The sequence below is a fragment of the Cervus elaphus genome, chromosome 11 (genome assembly GCF_910594005.1).
Source record: "Cervus elaphus chromosome 11, mCerEla1.1, whole genome shotgun sequence".
Classification (NCBI taxonomy): domain Eukaryota; kingdom Metazoa; phylum Chordata; class Mammalia; order Artiodactyla; family Cervidae; genus Cervus; species Cervus elaphus.
Window position 1 is genome coordinate 54,070,198 of NC_057825.1, and position 13,535 is coordinate 54,083,732.

The 13,535-nt window shown below is 41.3% G+C and overlaps 1 long non-coding RNA gene across 2 annotated transcripts in view; it reads right to left on the bottom strand.

The window, feature by feature from the left end:
- Nucleotides 1-13,535, bottom strand: part of LOC122703468 — a 186,826-nt gene that overhangs the window by 16,450 nt on the left and 156,841 nt on the right. The window contains exon 3 of one of the 2 annotated variants that reach the window (XR_006343497.1): nt 3,402-4,170. The exons of the other annotated variant lie outside the window; for it this stretch is intronic. This is a non-coding gene — a long non-coding RNA (uncharacterized LOC122703468). Of the gene's footprint in view, nt 1-3,401; nt 4,171-13,535 lie in introns of those variants that run through there. 2 annotated transcript variants of the gene reach the window in all.

The following is a 13,535-nucleotide window of genomic DNA, read 5'->3' on the forward strand; positions in this document are numbered from 1 at the left end:
AGTCAGTACACCATTCCTTGCCCTCAATTTAATCTAATTTAATTTAATTTAATTGGCCTGTTGTGCAATGAACAATACTAGCTTGGACTTGGTAGTAAGTAAGGACTCAGGTCCTAGCTGTCAGCTGGCTGGAGGCCACCACTCATTTTCTTGCCATGTGGACTTCTCCAATATGACAGCTTTAGTTCATCAAAGCAAGCAAACCAAAAACGCAATAGAGTTTGTTAGCAACATGAAGTCACAAACTTTTATAATCTAAGTCACAGAAGTAATGTTCCATGATCTCTGCTGTGTTCCATTGTTAGAAAAAAGTCAAAACATGTTGCCCATTACCCCACCCTGAGAAACACTGGGTCCAGCTTTTGGAGGAGGGCCAGATGCCCCAGCATTCAGAGGATGGTCAGGAATCTGAGAGAATTCTGAGAGGTAACCAATTATCCTGTGGGTATTTCATAAACTCCATTTCAGTAATAATATGTAAAGACATTAACCTGAAATGTCCTCCATTCCTTCTGGATGTCATTGCTTTTTCATTTCCCATCACATTGAATCAGGAGAGAGAGGATCTTGCCCAAAATAAAGGTGTCATTGGCCAGCACTGAGTTTCAAACTGGGGTTTTAAATTGGCAGTTTTAAAAGCCTAGGTGTGTTGAGGGAGAAAATGGCTTTCCAAATTCCAAAAGCTGCCCTCTGCATATCAAGAAAGGTCAGAGTCATGGGTGGAGAGGGATGAGGACAGGCAGCCCAGCTACTCAGCAGAGAGAACCCCTTCACTTCCAGATTCCTGTGCTTAATCACTCAGTCATGTCCAACTCTTTACAACCCCGTGGACTGTAGCCCACCAGGCTCCTCTGTCCATGAGGATTCTCCAAGCAAGAATACTAGAGTGGGTTGCCTGGATCCACAAATGCAAAAGGTCAGCAGCGTCCTCACTGTCTCTTTGCAAGCAAAGGCTCTGGGGGTAAAAATCTTCAGACCTGAAGGGAATCTGTGAATACTGAAGATGGTTCCCCTACCTCCTGGGCTTAACAGGGGTGATGCCCTCTTCTGCCTTTGGCAGTTAAATAACAACTGTAGTGGGAGAGGCAGAGCAGAGGGAAACATTTTGGAGGATTGAGACGGGGTCCCAGTTGTTCTCAGATGCCCCCAGATAGGCTCAAGTTGTGACAGAAAATGAGCAGACTGCAGAGTCCTAACAATAGGTACTTATGCAACCCGTGTTTCAGTCTACTGCTGGTAGATTCTATAATCTCACCAAAAAGCCCACACCCATAGGGTTTGTTAGAACCTTTATTGGAGCTGGAAAGGGGAATTTGGAATGTCTTTCTCTGGGGAGCTTCATCTAGGGTTTTACAGGCTCTTAGCTTCTTGTAATATCAGTGTTCTAAGCAGAAAAAAAAAAGTAGTGAAGGTGTCTGGAGTCCAGTCACATGAAGCACATGGACGCTTCAGGCACATCTCACATGATGGGCAGGGGCTACCTCAGGGCTACACCATCTCCACTGTGTTCCTGTCAGCCAGGAACACAGGCTCCTAAAGCTGATGCAGTGTGACAAGGCTGCCACTGGATGTGCCAGCCAGCCAGAAGGCTGTGTCTGAGAACCTAGAAATTCCTGCCCCTGTAGTCCCTGGGGACCCCACACACACTTGCTGATATGAATTTTACTAATTGTGCTCATGTGCTCCTTCGCCCTCTCCATCTCTCTTTTATCCCTCTCCCTTTAAGACTGGCTAAACTCCAGAGTGAGCTTCATCTTCTTTCCTTGATCCTGGCTGATGGGACAGTCCCCATGCATCTCAGTTCTTTCCAGAGCCCCTCTTCTTGCCCGGGAGCCCATAGCACATAGAGCCCAGTGAGATGAGGCAGAAGGCAACTAGCGGAGCCCCTCACTGACCTGCACTCCATGATTGTCATCTGTGGGGTGGGCGACGTGACAGTGCAGTGGATATTTTCACCCATAGCCCCCAAAAGATCTAATCCCATTTCACTATTTTCCAGGGTTGTTTTCACTCATCTGGCAGTTGTCCAAGTTCCTAAAGCATATATGCACTCATCCTTGGATATGTTATGAGACCTTTAGATCTCTTCTCTTCCTGTATGCATGGCACAAAACAGGCAGTCACAAAAGTTAGGCCCTGATGCTAGGAAAGGTTGAGGGTAGAAGGAGAAGCGGGTGACAGAGGATGAGATGGTTGGGTGACATCACCAACTCAATGGACATGAGTTTGAACAAACTCTGGGAGATAGTGAAGGACAGGGAAGCCTTGCGTGCTGCAGTCCATGGGGTTGCAAAGAGTCAGATATGACTTAGCGACTGAACAAAGAAAGGGCCAGGAACTCCTTTACCCCAAGGAACTGATAACTCTGAGGTCCTTTGCTCTACAATGATTCCTGGTGTTCCTGCTCCAGGGCCCTTCTCTCAATAAGGAACTAGGACTCTAGTGCAGTCTGGCCTGGGAATCAGGGTACATAATAGGCCTCTCAATGCTCTTGCTACACTCTAGGAGCAGAAAATGTGATGAAAGTGATGCTGCTCAAAAGTTTCATTTCCTTCAATATGACTACCTCTTTTCAGTCTCCTCACAGGTCAGCTGCCTGCTATAAACAGCACCATTCATGATCCAAAAGACATCATTAGCAACTTTAACAAAAGTGGTAGACTTCAGGATAGTTTGACATTTCTTTCCAGGCAGGCTTCATTTGCATCTTGTAGATCCTTATCAGTTGGCAGTAAATACCACTCGCAAGTGAGCACTGCTGACAGCCCCTAAATGTGTTCTGTCACCCTCAACATCTCAGAGTGTAATATATCACTTACATCTATATGTGTACTCTCCAGGGTCTGGTAGCTCCACATCCAATTTAGATAAGCCACAGGAAAACAATTTCTTTACCAAATGGGGGGAAATGAAAGATATCATCTCCAAACAACTAATGCAAAGTGAAGTTATAAAAATGTGGTAAGATAAAAGGGAAGTTGTCTTTACCAGATAGGGAACGTGGACATGTTTTATGGATCTGATTACCAGAAATTCTATTTAGTGAAGAGTCTCATAAAAAAGCTTCCCCCACTCCCTGACCAGGAGGCAGGGCTCAGTGATAAAACGAATCTTGGGTGCTATGGATAGAAAGAGGAAAACTAAGCCCTACATTTTAGTTCCATTATCTTATAGTAATTTACTCTTTAACTACTCTCATTGTTACTAAATGCAAGTTCATGTGCCCAACACAATGAGGCCAAACAAACAAAAATGTCCAAGTTTGAAACAAAGATTTGTTGCAGCATGCAAGGAGAACAGGTGGCCTGCGTCCCCCACTCCCAGAAAAAAGCTAGACTCCTCCAAAGGGTTTCAGCAAAGCATTTTAAAGACGAGGTGAGGGAGGGACATAATCGGTCGTGGCAAACTTCTTGGTGTCGGAATCCTTTGTTCTTGTAACTGTCCATGCAGGTGAGGTCATGATGTTCCTGTAACCTCCGAGAAGAAAATATTATTCTCTCTTCTGCAACTTTTTAACTCTGTATGAAAGGAAAAATGTTATACTCTTGAAGATCAGAGTCTTGAGAATGGGCTATCCTATACATTTCAGACTATAGGCAGCATTCTTAACTTCAAGTGAAGGCAATAAAATACAAAGGTTAAAGTAAAAGAAAATTCTAGTATGGAGTCCCATTTGTTCTCCTTATTACATCATCTGTCTTCATTTCAAACATCTCAGAGCCAAACAATAATTATTGTTAAATCTCAGGCTTCCACAAACAACTCATAGGAGTGTTCCTCATCTAAGATGAACAAGTAGATGGGAACAGCTTGTGTGAAATGCCACCACCTTCTTTCCATGAAAGGATTCAGGGTACCTCTCTATCACTGTATGAACATGTAATTGTAGATTTATTTTGTCCATTTTCTTCTTGGCTATTCTATTAAAAATTATTCTAAAATAGTAAACAGAGCAAAATGCTCTCTCTGTAAATGAAAGGAGATCTTTGTTTATACCCCTGAAGTTGAAGCTTTAGCAGCAGAGGTCCAAGTTGGTGTTACAGGCACAGCAGACAGATGTAGAAAGCAAGAGAGACAGGAAGTGAGTGGTCATAACTGCAGAGACCATGAAGTCAAATCCAGCTCCTCTTCTTGACCGTTAATATCAGTTTCTTCCATCTCTCCTGGGACCTGTTTTTCAGGAGTAGAGAACCAGGGTAAGCTTCACGGACTTTGGTTGGAAGTGTGAACCAAGCCAGACTCAGTTATAATGAGAGTCAGTATTGCAAAGGGGAAAGAGAATAGCAACACATATACATGGAGATGGTATCATATTTTAGGGGTGGGGCTGGGGTGAAAACAAGAGGCATTAATGCTACAATGGGATAAGTTGTGCTCTGAAGCTGGAAAAGCCAAGTGAACTTTCATACCGGGACCTCCTTTCCCCAAATAGACTTAGTACTGAGGGGGTTTCACTGTCAACCTCACCTTCGTTTTCTCAGCTACAAAATGGAGATGATGACAGTTGCTTTCTCATGTTATTGAAACAATCAAATGAAAAATAGTCTCAGCCCAGTGTGTTGCCTCTCATGAGCAATCAATAAACTTAGCTCCTTCTCCAACTCATCAAGCCTAAGCCCTGCTCTGTGTCACCAGGAAGCTAAGCAGCTCAGTCCTCTAATTCAAAAAAAACTTCTTTCCCAAAGAACAATTGACAGAGAAAGCACTGAGCCAGGAGCCCCGCAAACAGGAGGCTAAGCCTCTGGTTTGCAAATATTTTTAAGCAGCTTAACTTCTTCTTGAAAGAAGTCTCACATAAAATACATTCAGATCTAAGCTGAAACCTGGCTATTTGCCTTTCTACTCATCTGCACCCAACTTCACCAAGAAAAGCCCTCAGCAGAGCTCAAAAAGCTTGGACTTGATGGTTTTCACTTTCTCTTTAATCCTATAAACACCATTCACCCATTTTGCATGTGTTTTAGGTTTTTTAAACATATGAATCTTTCTCCAATAGCTATAATTGAAATAAAACTTTAAGCCTTAAATAAAATTTGAAAAACACTGAGATTTTACCATTAGAAATTCAATCCTTTGAATCTTGAATTCTGTTCGGTTTATTTGCTTTTTTTTTCAAATTTTATTTCGTACTGGGGTATGGCGAATTAACAAATAATGTTGTGATAGTTTCAGGTGGGCAACAAAGGACTTAGCCATGTATATACATGTTTCCATTTTCCCCCAATGCCCTCTCCCATCCAGACTGGCACATAACATTGAGCAGAATTCCATGTGCTATACAGTAGGTCTGTGTTTGTTATCCATTTTAAATATAGCAGTGTGTACATGAAAGACTTTGTACTTTTTAAGTCATCTATTAAGTGCAAACTCCCTTAAAATATTGGTACCATTCTGTTTTAACCACAGGGATTTTGACTAGTCTGTGAAGACAAGACCAGACTGCCCAAATGAGAGGTGCTCAAGACAGAAGAAGAGCCAACAGTAGCAGAAAGATAGAGGTGAATGAAAGGCTCCCTTAGTCTCTGAATAAGCCTGTCATTTTACTCTCTGACTCTTCTGTCATTCCCCAAAGAAATCCAATTTCTTTTGATGTATAAAATGAAACCTATTCCAAAATTTGCATTGCCTTATTATTTAAGGCAAAGATGAGTTTTAGATGCTATTTCAAAACTAAAGAGGATGTTTATTATTCACTGTCTTTGTGCTGTTTGAGTAAATTTCTAAGCACCATTTATTGTCCTGGAACTTTATTACTTATGAAATACATGTCTTGAGCACATAAACTATGACAAGTGATAACTCAGAATAGGAATATTCCATAGAGGGATTCGTGGCAGGCCTATAAAACTGAGAGTCATCTCTCTTTTCCCTGTCATGTGGAATCAAGGGAAAAGGCTCATGAAGATGAGAGTGGACATGTGACACAGAGTAATTTCTTAGTCACTCCATGTAGAGATGCATAATTATTTCCCCCAAAGCTTCCCCTTTTTGCTCCCTCAGGATAAAGGTCTTTCCTAGTTATTATGCCATGTGGATTCTTGGGATAATAGATGGGGTAAAAGCTGTGCCCATCTTCTCCCTGAACATGATCTCAACTACACATCCCAAAACTTGGATTGCAAACTGTGATGGTCTGTTCTGGTCTGATCTGGCAGGTGTGTGTATGTGTGCTCAGTCATGTCTAAATCTTTGCAACCCCATGGACTGTAGCCCGCTGGGCTCCTCTGTCCGCTGGAATTCTCCGTTGGAATACTGGACTGAGCTGCCATTTCCTTCTCCACTAATGTGACACACATGTGCCTAAAAATCAAGGTGCAACTTTGTGCAATAAAAGTTACAGGACTCTTGGGGAAAATGGAGTTGGCAACACAGCAAAAACCTTTATCAGTGACACAAAAACAGAAGTTAGGAAATAAATAAAAATAATATTCCAGCTTTACACATCTTAAATGGTTAAGGAAAGCATAAATACAGCAATAAACATGGCCCTTTACCTTGAGAAAGACCTCAAATTTGTCAGAGTACATGGATGTTGGAAGGGTTGCAGGTGTAAGTTATTGTGAAGTGGCAGAGGGTGGGTTATCTCAGACAGAGTGCAAAGGGCTGGATGGGGATGAATGTGACTCAGGCACAGGATGAATGTGACTCAGAGCACCGGTAGGTGTACGTGTACTTTCTGTGCCTTGTACATCATTCCACATTCCCCCGGTGTTTATGGTGGACAAAATTGTGCATAAGCAAACACTCAGTTACATTGTGCTCAAAATGTGCTCTAATATTTCAATTGTGTTGGAGCAAATTTGCATACTCAAAACAAGAACTGACTGCATCTAGAATCTTTAGAATGTTATCTCTCATTGTCACCTTCCATTCCACTTATAGAATGTTATTCTAAACACAAATCTTATCTTTCATTCAACATCTCTCCAAAACAAACAAACAAAACAGACAGTCTAGAATAATGTACAATTTCTGAAGTGTATAATGTATAATTTCTTAAAATAATGTGTAATTTCTGACTTTAAATAAAAGTAGAGTTTGGAAAGATAGCTAACAGTAGACAGGCAGGGGAAGAATACAAACTAAAGACTAACCCAGACTTAGGGTACTCAAATACCTAGCCCTGTATCTCAGGAAAGCATTCTTATTTCTAATGGGGTCAAGACAGCAAGGAGAATGCAACAGGAAGTGTCACTGCTGCACTGATTGCTAAATTGAAGAGTTTGGGGACATGCACCAGATATCTGTCCTTTTTTAACTTGTTAGAATCCCATCCATGAACTTGCCTAAACCTTTCTTTGATGCCTCTAGCTATCTTCAGGAACACTGTCATACAAGAGCTAGAAAAGAGCCAGGAACACAGTAAATGGGGCATTCACTCAACATGTGTTTAGTTGAGTAATAGCCATGTTCAAAGCCACCTACGTAGAAAAGAAAGCTAAAACCTCTTTCTCAAGAATCTGGCAATCTCTCTGCAAGCCTCTCTGGAACCTTCAGCCATCTTCAATTGCAGAGCTTCCATACCTTGGGTTGACAGCCTCTTCCCTCATGTGTTTCTCAACCACTGGTATTTGGAGTCATACAAACATTTATCATGCAGGAATGTCTTGGGCATCACATGACAATTAGTATCCCTGGCTAACACTTGCCAAATGCCACTAGTGCATTCCAATCACTGCAAACATCCGAAAGGCACCCTCTGGTGCTGGAGAAGGTGTGGAGAAAAGGGAAACCTTCCACACTGTTGGTGGGAAGGTAAACTGATGTGGCACTGTGGACAATGGTACAGAGATTCCTCAAAAAACTGAAAGTAGAGTCTCCATATGACCCAGCAATCCCACTCCTTGGCACGTAACCAGACAAAACTATAATTCAGAAAAATACTTGTAACCCAATATTCTTAGCATTGTGTATATATACATATACACAATGGAATATTACTCAGCCATAAAAAAGAATGAAACAGTGTCATTTGCAGCAACATGGATGGACCTAGAGATTATCATACTGAGCAAAGTAACTCAGGAAAAGACAAATACCATATGATAGTGCTTATATGTGGAATCTAAAATATGACACAAATGAACTTCTCTACAAAACAAAAACAGACTTGGAGTTGCCAAAGACATGAGGACGTGAGGGAGGGATGGATTGGGTGTTTGGAAGTAGCAGATGAAAACTAGTATAAAAAGAAAGAATAAACAACAAAGTCTGATTATATAGCACTAAAAGCTACATTCAATATCCTGTGATAAACCATAGTGGACAAGAATATGATAAAGAATATATATAATGTTTAACCAAATAAATTTGCTGTGTAGTAGAAATTAATACAACATTGTATATCAACTATACATCAATAATTTTTTTTAAAATACCTCCCTCACATGTTCAGATACATCTGGTAGGGTGCAAAGTCCCCAGCTGGCCCCTCACTCAATTTCCTACTTCTTTCTCCCTGAAGACTTAGGCTGGCCCACTTCCTGAGACAAGTACTCCAGCTGTTTCCCTTCATTCACCATGAAGATAACACAGCTGCTTAGGTCCAGAAGGAAAAGACACTACAGCAGGGAAGAGGAGAAAAACAGGAAACCTCAGGAAATGGGGTTCCTCACCTATTTCTTCAGTCTTATCATCCACAAAACTTTAATATCTTTTAATCCTCAGAATAATTCTATAAAATTGACTTTGGCAAGGAAATTGACTTAGACACATGTTCTTGATCAGGTTTAGGTTTAGAATCCAGTGGTTCTGATTTTTATTCCTCCGTTCATTTTACTACTGCTCATTGCGTTCCCTAGGGATGGGGAAAGAGCCTGAAATCTCTTTTGCTGGCAGCTGGCTTCCCTGTTCGAGGTTCAGTGATTGTTCGAGTCTGTCATGGATACTGTTCACCAAATATTTCCAGCTCTCTACCTTCAGGGGCATGTGATGGTATTAGACTTCCAGCCCATCTCTGGTTCTTCAAGGCTGCATGATTAGTTCTAGTACATTACCTGTGAGCACTGAATAGCCAGTTCCAGAAACTCACTCTCTTTTTCCTACGACATAACAACTCCTAGTATTCAAAATGGTATGGGTCCAAAAGGAAGAAAATTTTGGACAGAAACCACTGCTGACCTGAAGTGGACTAAGAATATAAGCAAGGAAAGTCATTTGTTGTCATAGATAATTCAGATTTGACAACTGTCACTTTAGGTTGGTGTGTCCTATCCTGACATCAATTTCCCTCTTCCCCCCATCTGCCCATGATTTAGTTCTCAGACATTTTGATTGAGTAAAAGAACTAAGATCCAATCTTACATCACACACACACACACACACACACTCACACACACACAGGGCTCAGGGCATCAATTCCTTGGCAACCAGTGCCTCTTCTGTACATCTTGTTCATGATTTTTAAATCTGGATCATTTCACCGCTCACACTCTCTTCTCACTACCTTTGCAGCCCTGGCCATATTACAGAGACATTCTAAGACATTCAGTTATTTCTTTTTATTTCTCTCTTTTCTGACTTCAAGCCCTGTGAAAACAGGTAACATGCCTCATTCAACTCTGTCAACCATAAAACCCAACTCTGAGAAAACAATACACAAATATTTGTTAAATAACTGGCCTTCATAATCTAGTGCCAAAAAAAAGAGGGAGAAAAATGATCCAGGAAACCTCATTTTTTCTCCAACAATGCTGAGAAGAATAAGGAGAGAGGAGACATACGGGTGGAGGGGAATATTTATGGAAATATAATGCATGCGGAAAAGTTTGGAAAGTTAGAGGAAAGTATACAAGCATATAATCAATTACCACCACAATATTGAAGGAGTTTTTTCCTTTATCACCAGAAAAACTTCTCATTAATTACATCATGCCCCACAAGTTATACTTTATCTGCTATCAAATAAAAGGCTTTTTATCTCTTTCTGGGTCTATGGGCAACAAAAATCCAGCTCCTAGTTAATATCTGATGAATACTGGGATGACTCCAGAGGGAACCCGCTCAATAATCCAATACCTCATTTCACTCTCATCCTACTCAGCGATCCCAGACTTCCATTGCTGACAAAGTGAAATATAATATTGATCTAGCACTGCATTGTTCAGTCTCCCTGAATCGTTGGGGGTCATTGGCTGGCTGATAGATTAACACAAGTGTGGTAATCACTTTGAAAGTAAACTGTCAAGTGTGTGTACGAGATGCTGTACAGAGAACTCAAGGAAATTGGTTTCTCCCCAGAGGGGGAGGTGTCATAGAATCACATTTAATAAAACTCAAACAAATACTGGAGAAGCTTGAGTTTATCGCCAAAGCTTGCTATCGTATGCATCCTCTAGGACAAGGAGGTTCTTATCCCAGGCTCTCAGCTTTGGAGATCTTGTTTCCCTCAGTTTGGTGAAGAGTCTCTGAACCATAACAGAGATATTAACCTGAGGCTAAAATAATAATGCAAGGGGGACACTGTGCCAGGCACAGTAGCACACAATTGTATATGCGTCACCTTGGAAAAGTGATATAGCGTTGATGAGGACAGACGAGAACTCTTGCCAGACTTCAAATCCCAGCTTTCAATTTATTAGTAGAGCAAGGTATTTAACCTCTCTGTTCCTACTTCTTCATGGGGGCAGTTAGCTTATACATAGCTTTGTTGCAAAGATTAAACAAATTAATTTATGAAAAATGTTTAGATCGATGTCTGCCATGTATACTCTTTTTGAGAACTATTTTGTGTTTCATTAAAGAGATAGAGAAGGACACAGACCTAAGCAAAGATACCTCTAGTGTGTGTGTCTTCCCTCCCTCGTCCTCCCACCTCTGTACATGCTCAGTCCTGTCTGACTCTGCGACCGCATGGACTATGGCCTGCAAGGCTCCTCTGTCCATGGAATTTTCCAGGCGAGAATACTGGAGTGGATTATCATTTCCTTCTTCAAGGTATCTTCCTGAACCAGGGACTCAACCAGGGTCTCTTGCATCTCTGGCATTGACAAGTGGATTCTTTACCACCAGTGCCACCTGGTGTGTGTGTGTGTGTATTTATGTACCTTGTAAAGAATCTGTCTGCGGTGCAGGAGACTTGGGTTTGATCCCACTAGCGCCACTGGTGTGTGTATGAGTATTTATATATGTTGGAAAAGAATCTGCCTGTAATGCAGGAGACCTGGGTTTGATCCCTGGGTTGTCGAGGAAGATCCCCTAGAGAAGAAAATGGCAACCCACTCCAGTATTCTTGCCTGGAAAATCCCATGGACAGAGGAACCTGGTGGGTCACAAGTCCATGGGGTCACAAGAGTTGGACACGACTAAACCAAGTGACTAAATCACAGTAGTTTAGTGACTAAACCCCCAGTATGCTTGCCTGGAAATCCAATGGACAGAGAAGCCTGGGAGGCTATGGTCCATGCGGTCGCAAGGAGTTGGACATAATTTAAGGACTAAACCACCACCACAGATGCAGTGAGATTAGTATGACCAGTACACCCATTTCGCAGAACAGAACCCTAAAGTCAGTGAGATAACAGGAACAAGTTTACAGTGAAATCAAATTAAATAAAATCCAGAACTTTTTTTGCTAAAAAGGAGCATATTTATTTTTTCCACTGGGCATGACAACAGTATTTCCTATTCTCTCCCAGTTTTGCTGATGTCCAATATTATAACATTACACATCTTATTACACAGCAGTAGGGAAATAGATGGGGAGAGAGTGGAAACAGTGTCAGACTTTATTTTTGGGGGCTCCAAAATCACTGTGGATTGTGACTGCAGCCAGGAAATTAAAAGACGCTTACTCCTTGGAAGGAAAGTTATGACCAACCTAGATAGCATATTAAAAAGCAGAGACGTTACTTTGCCAACAAAGGTCCATCTGGTCAAGGCTATGGTTTTTCCAGTGGTCATGTACAGATGTGAGATTTGGACTGTGAAGAAAGCTGAGCACCAAAGAATTGATGCTTTTGAACTGTGGTGTTGGAGAAGACTCTTGAGAGTCCCTTGGACTGCAGGGAGATCCATCCAGTCCATCCTGAAGGAGATCAGTCCTGGGTGTTCATTGGAAGGACTGATGCTGAAGCTGAAACTCCAATACTTTGGCCACCTCATGTGAAGAGTTGACTCACTGGAAAAGACCCTGATGCTGGGAGGGATTGGGAGCAGGAGGAGAAGGGGACGACAGAGGATAAGATGACTGGATGGCATCACTGACTCGATGGACATGAGTTTGAGTAAACTCCGGGAGTTGGTGATGGACAGGGAGGCCTTGCGTGCTGCAATTCATGGGGTCGCAAGGAGTCGGACATGACTGAGCAACTGAACTGAACTGAACTGAATAAATGATATAGAGAGAGGAATTACTAATGATGTTTGTCATCAGTGATCTCATCTAAAGATATTTTCCTCTTTGGGAGCTTTTTTAAATTAATTTTTATTGGAGTATTGTTACTTTACAATGCTGTGTTGGTCTCTGTTGTACAGCAAAGTGAATCAGCTATACATATACATATACCCCTCTTTTTTGGATTTCCTTCTATTTAGGTCACCACACAGCACTGAGCAGAGTTCCCTGAGCTATATACTAAGTTCTCATCAGTTATCTATTTCAGGTAATCCCAACCTGCCAATTCATCCCACCCTCCCCCTTCTCCCTCTTTGGTCTCCATATGTTTTTTCTCTACATCTGTGTCTCTATTTTTGATTTGTAAATAAGATCATCTCTATAATTTTTTCTAGATTCCACATGTATGCGTTAATATATGATATTTGTTTTTCTCTTTCTGACTTACTTCACTCTGTATGACAGTCTCCGGGTCTTTCCATATTTCTACAGATGATCCAAATTCATTCTAAAGAACATGGTTTTAAATAATAGGCATATTGTCAATAGATATTTATTATTCAACAAATATTTACTGGGTACCTACTCTGTGCCGGGCACTCCACTAGGCATTAAGCCATGGGACTCTGTCCCTCCAGCCAAAACTGGGCAAAATGATGAAAGAAATTCATACCCAAAATGTGCTCTTTGTATTCTTTCAATGATGCTTTAGCCAATAAAGCTATATCTTTCTACCCTCCACCCTCATTCTTTTTTTTTTGATTTATTTTTTAACTGAAAGAAAATTACTTTATAATGTTGTATTGGTTTCTGCCATATGACAACATGAATCAGCCATAATTATACATATATCCCCTCTCTCATAAACTTCCCTCCCCTCCCCCAACCCCACCCCTCTAGGTCATCACAGAGAGTCAGACTGAGTTCCCTGTGCTATATGGCAACCTCCCACCAACTATTTATTTTACACATGACAGTGTATATATGTCAATTCTACTTTCTCCATTCAGCCCACCCTCTCCTTCCCTCACTGTGTCCACAAGTCCATTCACTACATCTGCAGCTCCATTCCTTCCCTGCAAATAGTTTCATCAGTACCATTTTTCCAGATTTCATATATATGCATTAATATACGATATCTGTTTTTCTCTTTCTGACTTACTTCACTCTATATAAGTGGCTCTAAGTTCATCCACCTCAC